Raw genomic sequence first — 18,681 nt, forward strand, 5'->3', positions numbered from 1 at the left:
AAGAAAGCTAAGGGTGAAGCAAGTAACAATAGAAATAAGTGACTATAGCTGTTAATAACTTTTCTGAGTAGTTTGTATTGTAGAGAGATCTAATATAGTGGTTTGTTATCTTTTAAGAACAGGTGTTTCATCTGGGCTCTGTATCATGCACTGGCCATGCATGTGTGGAGCACATGTGAAAACCTTGCAACCTAGCAAGAAAACAGGAGAGAATCTGTGATGGTGAGAAAGGCAAAGTGCACTTTGAAGCAGGGGACGCCCTGCAGGCACTGCCTATCGCATCCACCACTACTGTGTTCCTTCTCTCTCCTTTTGGTGGTTTGCCACCTCATAGTTATCGATAAGTAATAATACATTAGCTTAGAAATTTTCATTTATAGAATTGTCTAAAATGAATGCTGGAATGAGTGTGTATATGTCAACTCAAAAATTATGACGTTACATGTAATCTTCTGTTTAGTGTATTATCAGTGAAGGTTTTGATTGAGTGATGGTTATGTTAACATTTAAGTCCCCTGCAGCTGCTCAGCGACACTGGGCCCTGCCATCATGGTCCTTGGTGTGCTGTGAACACATCAAGACAGACAATGGCTCGTGCTTCATCTCGAGATCTACTCAAGGAGCATTGGGGAATATCTCACTCGACAGGCATCCCTGGGAATTCCCAGGGACAAGCATTGTGGAAAGGGCCAACCGTCTCCTGAATGACAAGATACGTGTCCTTGGGAGCGGGAAGGTCACAGAGAATAGAGCTGCAATAGATTTCCTGCTGCTGGCTCAAGAGGCACAGGTGCAAGGACTTTGAATGAGAAAATGGAGTTCCAGCAGATATATGAGAAGCTTTGAGCAGAAGGATGAACTGTATAATATAGCCCAAGATGCCTTGAAATACTACTAAAGAAGCACTAACATTATTACACACTGCACCACATACCTCTGCATGTTTACGTCACTTTTTAAATAACTCACCACAAAAATTTTATATAAGTACTAAACACTTTTATATACTAGGATTAGGATTGGAGCTTGCGTTGTAACGGGCATGGTTTTGTTAAGCATGGGGGAGAGGGAGATGTTGTATTAGGCGAAATCGGACCCTCGGGATGTAACGTGATAGGCCCTCCCCTGCTGGGTCATGCATATGTAAAAAAGATAAGGATGAAACTGGATACCTATATAAGGGACCCTCACATTCAATAAACGCCATTTTACAGCTCACCATAATGGTGTAACAAACAGCTGTGACTTGGTCGGGGCCGTCGATACACATTCACAAAGGACTTGACTTTCCAGGTTACCAGATCGAGGTAACAGGGGGGGTTGGACACTGGTCAGGGCACTCCCACCAGCCTATCCTGCATTTTCTTATCTTTTTTTTTTTTTTCATTTTTGGGTTACAATCAGTCAGATCTCAAATAGATCTAGTCCAAATGGAACCTCAAAATCTGACCTTTTAGTGCCTTCATTTACAGAGTCCATTTTATATACAGATTCCCTTGTACAGGGTCCCCATGGTCTTCCAGAGAGATGTTCCTGATCTTCCATAGGAGAATGATTGAATTAGGTTTTTTCCCCATCAAAACTGCCACCTGTCTTTCCAGTTTTTCAACACTATCATTCAATAGCTGATTTGCATCAGCCTGAGCCTCTTCAGTTATGTTCAGACAGTTCAAGGCCATTAAAAGTGGCCATGCCACCATGAACACAGCTAACTGTCATTCTCAAGTTGTAAGTATGTCTTTGCTAAGACCATGGAAATACTCAGTCAGGTGGGCCAGGGACTCATGGACCCTCCCTCCGTCCCACACAGGGCCCCATTTTTCAGTGACAGAAGCAGTGCTGCATTTTGAGGATCCTAGGAATCCCAGGACATGCCCTGACAAAAGGTCATTCAAAGGGGTAGTCTTTCCCCATCCAAACAACTCCATGATATTCACAGAATCACAGAATTGTAGGGGTTGGAAGGGACCTCCAGAGACCACTGAGTCCAGCCCCCCTGCCAAAGCAGGTTCCCTACACCACGTTGCACAGCTCAGCATCCAGGCAGGTCTTGAATATCTCCAGAGAAGGAGATTCCACAACCACCCTAGGCAGCCTGTTCCAGTGCTCTGTCACTCTCACCGTAAAGAAGTTATTGCACACATTAGTGCAGAACTTCCTATGGTGCAGTTTCTGTCTGTTTCCCCTGTCCCGTCTCCACACACACTGCTGAAAAGAGTCTGGCCTCACCACTTTACTCCCCTCACCTGAAATATTTATAGACCTGGATCAGGTCCCCTCTCAGCCTTCTTTTCTCAAGGCTAAACAGACCCAGTTCCCTCAGTCTCTCCTCATTGGGGAGATGCTCCAGGCCTTCATCATCTCTTTGTGGCCTCCGCTGGACTTCTTCCAAGAGATCCTGTCTTTTGTGTACTGGGGAGCCCAGAACGGGACACAATATTCCAGATGAAGGCCTCACAGGGCAGAGTAGAGGGGGAGGATCACCTCCTTCGACCTGCTGGACACGCTCTTTAATGCACCCCAGTAATGCCATTGGCTTTTTTTGGCATACAAGGGCACACTGCTGGCTCATGGTCAATCTGTCGTCCACCAGGACGCCCAGGTCCCTCTCAAAGCAGAGCTCCTCTCCAGCAGCTCTTCCCCACCCTGTACTGGTGCATGCAATTATTTCTCCCTAGGTGCAAGACTCTACACTTGCTTTTTGTTAAAACTCATCCAGTTGTTACTGCCCAGCTCTCCAGCTGTCCAGGTGTTTGCTGAATGGCATCACAGCCTTCAGGTGTGTCAGCCAATCCTCCCAACTTCGTGTTCATCAGCAAACTTTGCTGAGGGTGGTCACTATCCCCTCATCAAGGTCATTGATGAAATGTTTGAACAAGACCGGACCCAGCACAGACCCCTGGGGGACGCCGCTAGTTACAGCCCTGCAGCCAGACACTGCACCGCCAACGACAACCCTCTGCACTCTGCCAGTCAGCCAATTCTCGACCCACTTCACTGTCCAATCACCTATCCCATACTTCCTCAGCTTTGGTATAAGTATGTCATGGGAGACTGTATCAGTTATAGAGGTTATAGAGTTCAATTCCTGTAGTCAATTTGGCGGCCCAGGTGGGACCAGCTCTGTTCGCTGCAGGACCAGCTGAGAGGGAGACACTTTTGGCGCACCCTGAGATTTCTCTGAAGGACTCCCTTCCTCACCTGATCACTGCAGGGACAGACAAGGACCACCCATAGGTGGACCAGGTATGTGTATGGTAAGTGGAGCCCATATGTCTTGAGGAGACATCCTACACAGTTTACAGCCATACGTGCTGCTCCCAGGGAGGTGAGCTCATGGCTTTGGTTGCCAGCTGGGGTAGGAAGACTCCTTGGGTGAGTTCCTATGAAAGGGAACTGTATGTCATATGAATGGAAACAAGAACAAATACTCTCTCCCAGGTGGTTGACAATAGGAGGGACCTAGGTTGGTCTCTCCTACGGGTATGGGATATAGTGGATAGCCTGTCAAATGGTAGCCTGGGTTCTCCAAGTTGTAATCACGGGGCTTATAGGTTGTATGTTCAATATTATCATCTGCTTTAAGTGTTTGGTACCGTGTGTCAAGCCGACTCTGGGAAAAACATTAACGTTTGCAACTGGTCGACCAGAGTATGAGTGTTATTAAGATTCCAGCTAGAAAACGTTGTCAGCATTGTGTAGTATGAATAAACCATGGTTTTTGATCTAAATGTCAGAGTGAGTGTGGTGTGAGTGAGACACAGAACAGCTGCAGGGTGAGTGCCGAGTCCCGATCCATGTTTCCTTCCTCCTGTGAGGGAAATGGCCAGACACGGACAAAGTGAAAGACTGTGTTGTCTGTCCACTCATAAGTACTTTCTGCTTGTATGTAAGAAGACAGGAGTTTGTACTCTGTAGATTAGTAAGATTGTCCTGAGGAGAGGTGTACATTCCACCCGACCAATGAGTGTCAACCATTTATGTAATACTATGTACTGCTTGCGAGGAAGTGTGTGAGGGAGGTGGTTCAATCAGTGCTGGTTCTGTGGCACAGTGTTTAACTGAAGAATACAGACTGTATTAAGGGAGTTTATGTGAACTGAAGAACTGTACTGTTTGACAACTGTTTTGATGGTATAAGAAAGTGTAATTGTTAATGATATATGGAAGTGTACTTGAGGGAATGTGGAAGTGTATCTGAGCATAGAAATAGAGGAAGCATTTACAGAGGAAAAAGGATTCAAGGTGAGTTTACCTGCATTGACATGAGAGCAACACCCTGCACCGCTGCCCTGTGAGCTGAGCAGAGCAGAGCAGAGACACAGTCCCATGTATCAGGTAGTGTTATTCTGCTTACCAAAAGAATGAGTTCACTACAGAAGAGGCAAATCTTCCCCTCTGCTCCATCTGTGGCATACTCTGGAGTTCAAGGCATTGCAAAGCTATGGCACATCTACTTTCTTTCAATGATGACACCTTAGTATGCTCTGGGCTGTCATTTCAATTGCATCTAAAAGAAGTCTAGGGTCATGCCAGCTGACAGGAAGCTGGCAAATGTTGTCTCATTGTAAGGAAGAGCAAGAAGATGACATGGGCAATTATGGACCTGTCAGTCCAGAGCCTGGTAAAATTATGGAGAAAATGATGGTGGGAGTTATGGAAAAACAGCTGAAGGACAATTCTGTCATTGGTCGCAGCCAACACAAGTTTGTGAGGCGAAGGTCCTGTTTAATTTAAGCTCATTCTGTGACACAGTTATCCGTTTAGTTGACCCAAGGGAAGCCAGTTGATGTAATCCTTGAGGATTTCAGTGGAGATTTTGATACTGTTTCTCACAACAACCTTCTGGACAGAATGTTCTGCATATGGCTAGACAGAAACACAATGTGGTGGGTGAGCAGTTGGCCAGTAGGTCAGTCCAAAGGATTATAGTCAGTTTTTTCCATCAGGCTGGTAGATGGTCACTGTCGGGTCCCCAGGGTTCCATTTTGGGGCCACTTTCCTTTCATGTTTATGCAGATGACTTGCATGCAGGACTAGAAGACGTTCTGAGCAAGTTTGCTGATGAGACCAGATGAGGAGGTGCTGTTGCCTCCACTGAGGGTGGAGAGGACTTGCAGAGAGATGTGGACAAGTCAGAGAAGTGGGTACCAGTTGGTACTAAGCACCAAGTGCATAAAGTATAACAAGAACAAGTGCCTGATTGTGCACCTGGGTAGGGGCAACCCTGGACATACACACTGACTGGATATGGGACACTGGAGAGGATTCTGACTGGAAAGGGTTGGGGTGCTGGTCAGCATCACACTGAATGTGAGTCAGCAGTGTGCCAAGGGCAGCCAGGAAAGACAACATGAAGCAACTTATTGCCAGCTGGGTGAGGGAAAGGGTTGTCCCTCTGCTCTGCATTGCTACTGCCTCACTAGGAGCACTGGGTGCACTTCTGGGCACCGCAGAACATAAAGGACTTCAAACTCTGGGAGAATGTGCAAAGGAGGGCACTGGAACTGAGAGATCTGAAGTTCAGAGTTTCACAGGGATTGACTGCTTGTTCAGACTGGGCCCTTCTCACATCCCACATCCTGCGATGAGACACAGGGCACATGTGGGACATGAACTTCACAGCATCCTTGCACCCCATGCAGAGCCTGGGATCTTCTGTCCCCCCATGTCTTTCATTTAACATCATAGACTTCCAACTCACTGCCACAGGAAGGATCCTTAGTCAGCATGAGGTCCTCCCTGCCAAGGGTCTGGGGATCAGGGCTTGTCCTGTTTGCTTCTTAAGACAAAGGAGGATTTTCTTAGCATCAGAGCCACCATGCCAGTGCCTTTGCCTGACTGGAGTCATGGCTTCCAATTATCTGCTCTAACTAGTGCCTTGGGAAGCTTGCTTGCTAATGGCCCTCAGTGGGCCCATTAATACTCCAAGAAACTTCACTGTTACTTCTGACTTTGTCTTGTTGAGCACTTTGTGCAAACTTCTCTCTGCACTGGAGGTTGATGGACTCAGCACCAAATGCGCCCTGGGGCCCATTATAACCTAAAGAGCCTCCTGTGCCTTGTGCCTTCCTGTTCTCTTCTTCAGGTTTTCAGAACTTGTTCAGCAAAATGGAGAGATATCTGGAGAGAGCTTAAAGAGGAAGAATCCAGTATAAATTTATTGTCTATTTATTTATAGTTGGGTTTAAAGAAGACATTAAAGCAGCACTGTGCAACTGATACCAATCCAGGATGTCCCAATGAGTTCTATTCTGTTACTGTGTTGACAAAGGTCCTCCTCAACCTCCCCACCCCACTTCTACTCACATTGGCCCCATGGGACTTGCATCACTTTTCCCTCACATCACTCTTCACCTCTGCCGTCACCCGCTCAGTGTTAAACCTCCTTTGTACCAACTCCCACTGGCTTTCCACAGAGAACCAGCTGCACATGGAAAAAGAAAGAATTCTCTTTATTTTTTTTTTTTGGCCAGCAAACAGAAGGAAAGGTGATGCAATTGAATGAACAGTAAAACACAGTGATCAACTGCATGCCATGTCCAAGCTGCTTCTATTGAGGTTTATCTTTCATAGGGAATATTTGCACAAGAAATGAGTTAGACACAGATAGGATGGGATAGATAGAATCACGGTGAAGGATTTGACAACAGAGTCCATCAGACTTTTGAGGAATGGAGCAAATTCCAGTAATCTCCCTGAAAGTCAGAAATCAGACAGATAATTGGGAGGTATCTGACTGAACAAGGATGGGGAAATATGGCAGGCAGTGGGAGGAGCGTGAGTCCAAATGGCCTGCTGAAAACATGCCCTTAACCACGGCCATTTATTTAGGACAGCTGGAGACACCTGGAGGATGAGGGACATCAAATAGGCAGCAGGGAAGAGCAGCGGCGGACGCCGGGCTTTAGTCACAGGGCAATGATGGCACTGGCATCGCTGTCTGTGTCTCTGTACCTGAAAGCATCTGAATTAAAGGAAAAAAAAAAAAAAGGGGGGGGGGGGGGGGGGGAAAGAAGATAGCAAAATCCCTACAAATTCTCATATTTACAACTAAAAATGGAACAAGACTCATGAGAATTTCTCATGTTGAAAAGGGTTAACACATTTTCATTGATTTCTATCTTTGTCTTCAATTCTTTGTTTCAGTTTTATTGACATATATGATCATCTTTTAAGCTCAAAGATGAAAAAAGCACCTTTAAAGCCTCTAAATAAATAAATAAATAAATAAATAAATAAATAAAATTAGATCCATTTGTCTTTTGCACGTGGCCTGATGCCCCTTTCACCTTCACAATTCCCACCAGACCTTCCATGCTGGAGAGTATGAGATCCAGCAGAGCACCTCTCCTCTTTGGTTCCTCCATGGCTTGGTCAAGAAGCTGCCATCTGTGCTCTCCATGGATCTGCTGGATGCCACATGCCCTGCTGTGCTGTCCCTGCCGCAGATAATGGAGTGACAAAGGCCACCAAATGGGACAAGGGACAGACAACATCAGATTCCCATCTGTCTGCAGAGGGCACCTTCCATTTACTCTCCCTGATCAGGAAGACAGGAAAAGACACTGATGGTCTCCTCTGTTTGCCATTTCCATTAGCTCTGACCTGTCTGCTCTTCCATCCCCAGGCAGAGCTCAGTGCACTCTCACAGAGGGCAGTCGCCCTTCTTTGTCTCCTCGCCCATCCATCCTAAAGACTCGGTATCCCCCTTGTGCTACAGTGCAGTTGTGGAAGCCATTAAACTGTGTCCCCATGGTCCAAACAGGAGCTCAGGCCTGCAGCTCTACCAAGATTTCTAGCTTCTTGTGTGTTGGTGTTTGCATTAGTGCAAAACCACAGAAGTAAACATCCTAATTGAAAAGCATCACTGGACATAGCCTGACTGGATAGCTCATCTATGGTATCAGTGTGCAGAAGGTGGCACACAGACATTAGACCGATCGTGGGTCTTGGAGGTGACGTAGCAGCACGGACACACCATGGGCATGGCTTTCCTGAAGGCCCTGTGCTGCTCTTGTAGCTGTGAGTGAATTCACCGGACAGCCGGTGCTATCCCCTCTCTGGCCCTCAGCTGATGCCCAGGAAGGAGGTGTCTATCTCAGGGATTTCCCACACGGTTTACAAGCACTGGCACACATCAGGAGCAGCCCAGGCACCTTGGGCATCACCCAGTGTCTGTGTGTGAGCAGCTGCCTCCCAGCTGAAGGTCCGAGGACTCAGAGCAGGAGCTCACATGCAGGCAACTCCTTGTGCACTTCTGAACTGAACCAGAGGAATCCCAGCTCCTGTGGTTCTGTGGGGAGCTGAATCCCATTTCAGCTCCAGGATTTCTGTCAAGGGATGAGACTCCTGCACTGCCTCAGCTGGATCACTGCCCTGCACAGGGAAAGTCCAAACCTTGCCTTCCTTGTCTGGGTGCCCTTATTGTTTCATCAAACGATCTCTGGGAGCACTCCCCATATGTCTCCAATCAGTCACTGACCACTGGACATGTGGTGGTTAATTGAGCGAATTTCAAAGCACAGTCATGATGCTGTTGTCTTTCAGGAGCTGTTGGCCATGAGGACCCAGGGACATGTCAGGGGAGATGAGTGGGAAGGATAAAAATGACATCATCTGCTGCTGAGCTGGGCCAGGCTCCTGGGACACAGGGAGCTCATAAAAGTGGGCAGAGCTGCAGAGAGACAGCTGTGCCCAGGAGCAGCTCTTGTGCACAGCACAGCCTGCAGGTGACAGAAGGAGAGGAGAGAAAGTGGAGAGAGCTTGCAGGATGTGTGTGGTGTGAGCGGGCTGTGAGCTCACTGCAGGAGCATTGCTCACAGACCATGACAGGGTAAGTCTCACTGCAGACCATGAGCTGCTTTTCATAGAGGGTTAACTTAATCTGGGACATCCCATAGCAGATCTGGCTGCAGGCACTGCATGTTTCTTTACTGTGGAAAAAGCCTTCTGCTCCAGCTGAGGGCTTCCATGCTGCAGTGTCAGAGCACAGCCCTGAGGGCTGCGTGTCCCAGCACGGCTGCAGGCTGTGCAGCCGGGGCTGCAGGCGGGTGCCCAGGGCTGTCCTGCAGAGCAGGGTCCCTGCTGTGCCCCAGGGGCTGTGTGCCGGGTATGGGACTCTGCCGCCTGCCAGGCTCAGCACTCAGCCTGCCCGGGGAGCTGCCCAGGGCGCTGCGGGGAGACGTGTGGGGGGAAGGAGCCCCCGGCAGGGCTTGTGCTGCTGCCTGGGGCAGGGGATCACAGCTCCACTGCACAACTGAATGTTTCTGAGGGCACTTTGCAAGAGGAGAGCCAAGGCAGGGGGTTTCCATTTCCTGTTCTGAGGCAAAGAGGTTTGGAGTCAGAAATCTAAAAGGGGCAATAAGAGTTCTGAGAATTTTTCATCAATCAATTGCTTGTTTTGTGAACAGTCACACATGATGTGCTTTCAGTCTCCCCTTTCTCGAAGGATGGAACCAATTTTAATTATCATCATTTTCTGTAGGCATGAATAATTCACTTATCCTACAAACAGGCAGCATTTTCTAACTGAAACTGAATGCCACAGAAGCTGGGTAGGGGGCTCTAAGAGCACTTGGGGTAAAGATATGAGACATGAAACAGATGAAAATATCCAGGGAGAAGGGATAAGAAAATAAGAGGAAGGTTAGAGCTCCATATGCTGCTTCTGCTTAAGGAATGCTGAACTACATGAAATTAAATGCAAGTAATGGTGCTAAATGTACTGTTGGCCAGTAGGTCAGTCCCAAAGGATTATAGTCAGTGGGTTCCATCAGGCTGGTAGATGGTCACTGTCGGGGTCCCCAGGGTCCATTTTGGGCCACTTTCCTTTCATGTTTATGCAGATGACTTGAATGCAGGACTAGAAGATGTTCTGAGCAAGTTTGCTGATAAGACCAGATGAGGAGGTGCTGTTGCCTCCACTGAGGGTGGAGAGGACTTGCAAGAGATGTGGACAAGTCAGAGAAGTGGGTACCAGTTGGTACTAAGCACCAAGTGCATAAAGTATAACAAGAACAAGTGCCTGATTGTGCACCTGGGTAGGGGCAATGCTGGACATACACACTGACTGGATATGGGGACACTGGAGAGAGGTCTGACTGAAAAGGATTGGGGTCCTGGTCAGCATCAAATTGAATGTGAGTCAGCAGTGTGCCAAGGCAGCCAGGAAAGCCAACAGTCCCCTGGAGTGCATGAAGCAACTTATTGCCAGCTGGGTGAGGGAAAAGGATCATCCCTCTCTGCTCTGCATTGCTACTGCCTCACTAGCAGCACTAGGTGCACTTCTGGGCACCGCAGAACATAAAGGACATCAAACTATGGGAGAGTGTGCACAGGAGGGCACTGGAACTGAGAGATCTGAAGTTCAGAGTTTCATTGGATTGACTGCTTGTTCAGACTGGGCCCTTCTCACATCCCTTCTCACATCCTGCAATGAAACATAGGTCTCATATGGGACATGACCTCACAGCGTCCTTGCACCACATGTAGAGCCTGGGATCTTCTGTCCCCATGTCTTTCATTTAACATCATACAAAATTCCAACACATTGCCCCAGGAAATGCCCGGAGCCAACATGAGATACAGGATCTCTCTACCACTGGTCTTGCAATCAGGGCTTGACCTGTCTGCTTCGTAAGGCAAAGGAGAGGTTCTTAGCATGCCAGTGCCTTTGCCTGCCTGTAGTCATGGCTTCCAGTATCTTCTCTAACAAGTCCCTTGGGAAGCTTTGCTTGGTAATGGCCCTCAGTGGGCCCATTAATACTCCAAGAAACTTCACTGTTACTTCTGACTTTGTCTTGTTGAGCACTTTGTGCAACTTCTCTCTGCACTAGAGGCTGATGAACTCAGCATCAAATGCACCCTGGGACCATTATAACCTAAAGAATCTCCTGTGCCTTATGCCATCTTGTTATCTTCTTCAGGTTATCAGAACTTGTTCAGCAAAAAGGAGGGATATCTGGAGAGAGCTTAAAGAATCCAGTATAAATTTATTGTCTATTTATTTATAGTTGGGTTTAAAGCAGCACTGTGCAACTGATACCAATCCAGGATGTCCCAATGAGTTCTGTACTGTTACTGTGTTGACAAAGGTCCTTCTCAACCTCCCCACCCAATTTCTGCTCACAATGGACCTATGGGACTTGCATCACTTTTCTTCACATCACTCTTCTCCTCTGCATTCATCCGCTCAGTGTTAAAACTGCTTTGCACCAACTCCCACTGGCTTTCCTCAGAGAACCAGCTACACATGGAAAAGGAAAGATTTCTCTTTTTTATCTGGCCAGCAAATGGAAAGAAAGGTGATGCAATTGAATGAACAGTAAAACACAGTGATCAACTGCATGCCATGTTCAAGCGGCATCTATTGAAGTTTGTCTTTCATATGGAATATTTTAAAAAGAAATGATTTATTCTGAGGTAGGATAGGATAGATTGAATCACAGTGAAGTAGTTGACAACAGAGGCCATCAGACTCTGAGAGATGGAGCAAATTCCAGTAATCTCCCTGGGATAGATCAGCCAGGTAGTTGAGAGGTATCAACTTAAAACTGATCAGGACTTGTGAGTATTTCACACATTGAGATGGGTTAACACATTCTCACTGATTTATATCTTTGTCTCCAACTCTGTTTTTCACTTTTACTGACATTAATGAACATCTTTCAGACTTCGTGCCTTAATAAAAAAGAGACAGTGATTGAGAAAAAGAAAAAGTATAAGAAGAAAAAGAAAAAGAATAGATAGGAAGGGATAGATCAAATCACAGTGAAGGAGTTGACAACACATTCCATCAGACTTTGGGGAGATGGAACAAATTCCAGTAATCCCCCTGAAAGTCAGAAATCAGACAGATAATTGGGAGGTATCTGACTGAACAAAGAGCAAGGGATGGAGAAATCTGGAGGGCAGTGGGAGTAGTGTGTGCCCAAATGGCCTGCTGAAAACATGCCCTTAACCATGGCCATTTCTTTAGGAGAGCTGAAAAAACTTGGAGGATGAGGCACATCAAATAGGCAGCAGGGAAGAGTAGTGCTGGGCACCAGGCTATAGTCACAGGGCATTGGCACTGGCACCGCTGTCTGTGTCTCTGAACCTGAAGGCATTTGTGTCCAGCGAACACAGTTCTGGAAAACATTGTAGTTTCAGTAAAAGAAAAAAAAAAAGACATCAAATCACCTCAAAGATTCATATTTACAACTTAAAATGGAACAAGACTCATGAGAATTTTTCATGTTGAGAAGGGTTAACACATTTTCATTGATTTCCATCTTTGTCTTCAATTATTTGTTTCAGTTTTATTGACATTTATGATCAACTATTAAGCTTACAGCCTCAAAATAAATAAATAAATTAAAAGAGATACATTTGCATCTTGCACATGGCCTGATGCCCCTTTCACCTTCACAGTTCCCACAAGTCCTTCCATGCCGGAGAGTATGAGATCCAGCAGAGCACCTCTCCTCTTTGGTCCCACTGCTTTGGTCAGAAGCTGCCATCGTGGCTCTCCATGGATCTGCTGGATGCCACATGCCCTGCTGTGCTGTCCCCTATGCCCGCAGATACTGGAGTGAAAAAGGCTCCCAAAGGGGACAATGGCCAGACAACATGAGACTCCCATCTGTCTGCAGAGGGCACCTTCCACTTGCTCTCCCTGATCAGGAAGACAGGAACAGACACTGTTGGTCTCCTCTGTTGGCCCTTTCCATCAGTTCTGACCTGGCTCCTCTGCCATCCCCAGGCAGAGTTGCTTGAGCAGGCAGGTTGGACAAAATGCCTTTCAGTAGCCTCATCATCTTTCATTACACAATTCTTTGATTGATATCTCCAAAATTAAAGAGTTTTTTTTTTTTTTTTTTTTTTTTTTTTTTTTTTTTTTTTTTTTTTTTTTTTTTTTTTACAGAAAAGGGAGCGTATTTGATGTATCCTCTGAAATATATAGGGATTAACAAATTGGGGTGGGAAAAATGAAATTAAATGCAGCAGTTGGAGATGTCAAACAGACTGCCTGTAGGAATATGTTTTCTCTGGATATCAGCCTAGGATTTATGGCATTCTAGAAGGTTTGCTTTCATGATATGTGTCAAAATAAAGTTAGTAATAGTGAGGTTTGCTATCAGTGCCAGCTTACATAGTCTTGTCCTCCTTCCTCTTTCTTTTTTTAGGTGTCCTTGCTCTGCTGGCTATCCCTCTCTCTGAGAAAGCTGCTCATGTCTGACCTCAACCTGATATGCTTCAGAGAAGATTTCAAAGCATGTGATTTTTTTTTTTCTTTTTTTTTTTTTTTTTCATTATATTACTTACCAAAAGGTATGACAAATCTTAAAGAAGAATTTGAGACACCTGAAGTCTTCAGTGTTTTACTTGAGAGTACTGGAAGGACAGCCTTTCTGACTTCATAAAAGTTGCTCTGGTAAGTTTTAGAAGTGGTATGGTAAAAGTTATAGCATCAAAACTGTCCCTTTGTGGAGAACTATGTAGAAAAATCTCCCAAGTGTGCTGCAAGGAATGTGAACTAAGAATGAACTTAGCATGTCCGCATTTGGGTAAACATTAAGATAATAAGTTGGGGGCTGAAAATTTAGAATTCTGTATATGTATAAGGACTATATGCATATTTTGGCAACAAAACATGGAGTTATTTGAGTTTCAAACTTTCTAATAAAGCAAATGCCACAAAAGCTTGCTTAAGACACTTTTTTTTTTTTTAATAGTTAAAAACTGATCAGTGGTTTCCAGTAGTTTCTTTTAGCTAGTGCATTCATTCCAGTATATAGAAACTGATGGTACCAATAAACTTTAATAAAATGTCAGACAATTTTCTAAATACTCACTAAAACAACAATTACAGATATTTTGCCATGAATATTTCTTATTAAGCTCATGAGTACACGATTCCAGCATTCAGTAACACATGAAGATCATATCATGATAGTCATAATTCTTGATATTACTAAATCTTAGAATTGTAATCATCAATCATTCAAAAGTAATTTATACCCCTCTAGATAAATATATATAATGTATCCTCGGAAGAGAGACAAGACTATCCAAATCACAGTCCAAATTTTTTGCATATAAAACAAGCTAGCAAAATTTTTACTTCCTTACTGATGTGACAGAAATAGCTGCAAATTAGGAAACCAATTTTTAAACAGAGTGGTGTGTGTAAATAGCTGTATTTCTCAATATATTTGCATCAGTTTAACAATACTACAATTGGCATATTTTCCATTGAATTTCATTTTCAGACAATTACTCTTCAGTTGCAATTTTCACTTTCCCCTGGCATAAATTGCTCACTTTGGTAGAGGTTCTTCCCATGTACTGGAAGCTATGCTAAGGCTCATAGAAGGCAGGGAGGTGACACCAGAGAACCAAATGGCTTCACCAAGGGCAAATCCTGCTTGACCAAACTACTGGCCATTTATGATGGTGGAACTGCATCAATAGACAAAGGAAGAGCCACTGATGTCATCTATCTTGACCTCGTTAAGATCTTTGACACAGTACCCCAAAACATCCTTCTCTCCAAATTGGAAATATATGGATTTGATGAGTGGACTGTTCAATGGATGCAGGACTGATTCAAGAGAGTGATGGTCAATAGTTCAGTGTTTGGATGGAAATTGATTATTGGTGGTGTCTCCCAGGGGTCGGCGCTTGGACCAATACTCTTTAATATCTTCATCAGTGACACTGACAGTGATACGCAGTCAACATAATAGAGGGATGGGATGCCATCCAGAGGGACTTAGACAGGCTTTAACAGTGGGCCCAGGTGAACCTCATGAGGTTCGACAAATCCAGATGCCAGATCTTACTGGCAAGTAAGGTGGGGCTGATCAGAAGGCTGTGAGGTGACTGGATAGTGGCCTTTCAGTATCTAAAAGGGGGCTAGATGAAAGAAGGGGACAGACTCTTCAGCAGGGTCTGTGGTGACGGAACAAGGAGAAATTGTTTCAAGCTCAAGGAGGGTAGATATAAGGAAGAAAGTCTTTTACAGTGAGGGTGGTGAGGCAATGGAATGTTGCCCAGAGACATGGCTGATGCCCCATCTATGGAGACTTTCACGGTGAGGCTGGATCAGGCCCTGGGCATTGCAGGACTGGATGGCCTTCAGACGTCCCTTCCAACTCTAAGGATTCTATGATTCTATATATTATAACTTTCTGAAATTTATTATTGCCATTTAACAGATCAATTAATTGCCTGTGTGTTGGTAAGTTCTGCAATCTGCAACTCCATCAGCTTTTTTTTTTTTTTTTCCCCCCCATGTAATACAACAGGTATTTAAAGATGATCACAGTACAATATATATGAAACATTAAAAAAACCACCATAAAGATTTTGACAGATCTCTTAGCCAACAGAAAATGAAACTTTTAACACTGCCCTACAAGGAAATTATTAAAAATAAGAGGGACCATGAATTCTTTGTTTTTAAATCAAGAATCTATACTGATTTGGCAATGGATTTACAATCATAAACACTGTAAAATTACACATTCAACAACCAGCCAGATGGATCCATATGATTCCTGCCTGCCTACCTTTACAGAATTAACAGACAAAAAAAAATCTAATGAGACCAGCAGATTTTTACTCTAAGACAGACACAAGTAACAAACTGGTGCATCGTTTCACCATAGCATGAAAAATCCTCATTAAGCTCTTGCTGCTGAATGCTGCAGAACTGAAATATTTTTGAAAAACTTACTTCTGAATTTTAGATGGATCAGTATTCCAAAACATTTTACTATCTTCATTGTTGACAAGGACAGTGGGACAGATTCCAACCTTGACAAATTTGAGGGTTATATCAAACTAGGGGGAGAATGTTGTATTAGGCGAAATCGGACCCTCGGGATGTAACGTGATAGGCCCTCCCCTGCTGGGTCATGCATATGTAAAAAAGGTAAGGATGAAACTGGATACCTATATAAGGGTCTCACACGGTTCATTAAACGCCATTTTACAGCTCACCATAATGGTGTAACAAACAGCTGTGACTTGGTCGGGGCCGTCGATACACATTCACAAAGGGACTTGACTTTCCAGGTTACCAGATCGAGGTAACAGGAGAAGTCAAAAACTTGGATGGGACAGCTCCCATTCAGATGCCCAGAATCTGCATTTCTGGAGGTATTGTTAACTTGACTGGATAAGGCCTTGAGCAACTTGATCTAGTTTTGCTATTTCAGTTTTGAAGAAAACATTATATCAGCTGACTAATAGCCATCCTTTCCAATATCAAATTTTCTGGTTTGAAAATCTGGGAGCTAACGAGATGCACTATGCCAGTGAGTTAACCTGGCCTTATTTCACTTACTGTAGTAGCTGCATATCTTTATTCAATATAGCTACTGTATTATGTGAAATAATGCCAAATCAACAGTAAAGAATCTGATCTGTCTGTACTGCTGGATTTTATATTTCCCCTGCACCAGATCACTGGGCAGTGCAGAGCAGCTGATAAGTATAAACTGTTAGCCTGGCTGGATATCAATCATATAACAGCCATGACCCAAGGCTGAACAGAAAAGAGAACATAAACAATCCCTGTCTGGACAGGCTTTGATTAATACACATCAATATACACTTGTATTTGGAAAAGGACCCATAATTCAAGTATGATTTTTAGATATTAAATATCAGTTGTCTTCAATCTAAACATAATCAGAGCGATTATTGTAAGTAATTATCAAGTTCAAAAATCTGTCATCTTCAGAAAAAAAAAGAACAGAAATGTGGAAAAAGGGCAAATTGATAATAAAGGGTGAACTTCATCTATTTTTTGTCACGCCAACAGGTACTTGATGGTCCAAAGCACGTAAAGCACAGGAGGGATTTACAGAGTAACTTTAGGACTAGCATGAGAATTCCTGATCAACTCTCAGATTATTACATTTTATAAATCTTCCATTATCTGAAAAGCACTGGGCCCATCTGTAAATCATTGATAAAGAGGTTTCTTATTAATCAGAGACAAAGCCTTAACTATTCCCTTGTGTGATATAAAGAACTCCTGAACAGAGTTGCTGAAACAGTGGAAAGCCTTGCTTGACAGAAGACACAGAATGGTAATATAGTTTCTAACACTGATGAAAACGGTGTGAAAAATGTGTTTTTCAAAAGTTAATTCTTCTGTTTTCTGTGAATAAGTAATTGACCATGATCGAGGATTTATTTTGTTGTTGTGCTGCTCCCAGTGTACAGCTGATTACTCTGTGACCTTGGACAAATAATACTTAGTTGAATTTGGCCTTAATCTTTCTGCACCTCATTTTACTTATTAGTATAATTATTATAATAATACCTGTCTCCAGAGAGCATAGGGTGGCTTCATCAGCTGTTATTGAGGCTTATAATAATAGGATCTCTATAGGCTATGTTAGTTTATTTTACAATAAATGGTTTTCTCAGAATAACAGATAAGAGATTAATAATAAATTGAGCCCACTGGAGAACTGTCCTGGGAATTACTTTTCTAGTAATACTTAGGTCAACACAACCTGCTCCTCTGTTGAGTTTAATGATGTAAACCTATCAGCACAGTTATACAAGCAAGCTGTTTAAAATGTGCACAGGGCTGAACAAAACTTCCCTTCCATGCTAAATGTTTTTCCAGGTTTATTAAGGGGAGTGTTGGGAATAGCCACAAAGGGTTCAGTCAGGCATGCAACAACTATCATATAATTACAGCATCATTTCCAATTTACTGTTCATATCACCCATGGCTATTAGCAAATAAGACTGCTAATCAAATCATCTATTTTGTTCATGTAAAGTTCTCTGGCTTTTCACTTTCTTGCACTTCCTAGAAACAAATATGAATTTCAATTTGACAGTGTTAACTCTTTTGACAATTGTGTAAACATGTTACCAACCTTCAAAGTCACTTGTATTAAAATGTAACTTCTCCTCACTGCATTTAAACAAATGTAGACTCATTACTTAAATCAAAATGTTTAGAGTATGGCAGATTTGCATTCAGACACACAAAGAAGGCACTCAGAAAAGAGAAAAACAGTGTTCAAGGACTCACGCCTGCAGGTTTAGAACAGATTTGCATGATGTAGTAGGGAATCAGCAGACAAGAAATTCTACTGCCTCAGTTATGTGAAACTTTTATTACAAATAGGTTTAGCTCCTGCATCGTATCAGGGAGAAGGCAGATTTCAACCAGTCTTAGGTAGCACAGTAAGACAGAAAGCCAAATGAGTACTATGGCATTGTACAACATCTTTCAGAAATTTTTAAGAAGAATGAGAATAATTTTTAGGTTAGGATATATATCCTAACCTGGGTTTTAGACCCCATAACATTTTTTCACATTCAACCTTATCAGATCAATAGCTAAGGAAAAGAGTTCAAAATTCTGGCAGGCAAAGGAAGGAACTGAATTCATCCCGTCATGTTCTGAGTGACTACTGCCACTTCAAGTACAAGCTCTAGTGAATAGCTTTTAAAAGGCAAAACAACATTTAAATTACATCACCAACCACCAAAATATCTGATACACACTTATACAAGGACTTGCAAACTCTGCTCTCACACCTACCCACAGCGCTTATCTAAACACTTCACAAACCTTCATGTGGTTTGCAGTGTTTCTGATGACAAACAGTTCAATTCTACCACCTGCTCTGTCACTTTGTACCAGAAGCTCCAACA

The 18,681-nt window shown here is 43.7% G+C and overlaps 1 protein-coding gene and 1 long non-coding RNA gene across 2 annotated transcripts in view; both read right to left on the reverse strand.

Moving 5' to 3' along the window:
* DOK6 (docking protein 6) overlaps positions 1–18,681 on the reverse strand; it is a 249,435-nt gene that overhangs the window by 57,706 nt on the left and 173,048 nt on the right. The gene's annotated exons all lie outside the window — the stretch shown is intronic.
* On the reverse strand, positions 5,019–5,612 carry LOC116652941. The gene is made up of 2 exons (XR_004306175.1): positions 5,452–5,612; positions 5,019–5,211 (listed from the first exon to the last, which is right to left on the reverse strand). It is a non-coding gene; the product is annotated as an uncharacterized LOC116652941 (long non-coding RNA).

This window comes from Coturnix japonica, chromosome 2 (assembly GCF_001577835.2).
Source record: "Coturnix japonica isolate 7356 chromosome 2, Coturnix japonica 2.1, whole genome shotgun sequence".
Taxonomy (NCBI): Eukaryota; Metazoa; Chordata; class Aves; order Galliformes; family Phasianidae; genus Coturnix; species Coturnix japonica.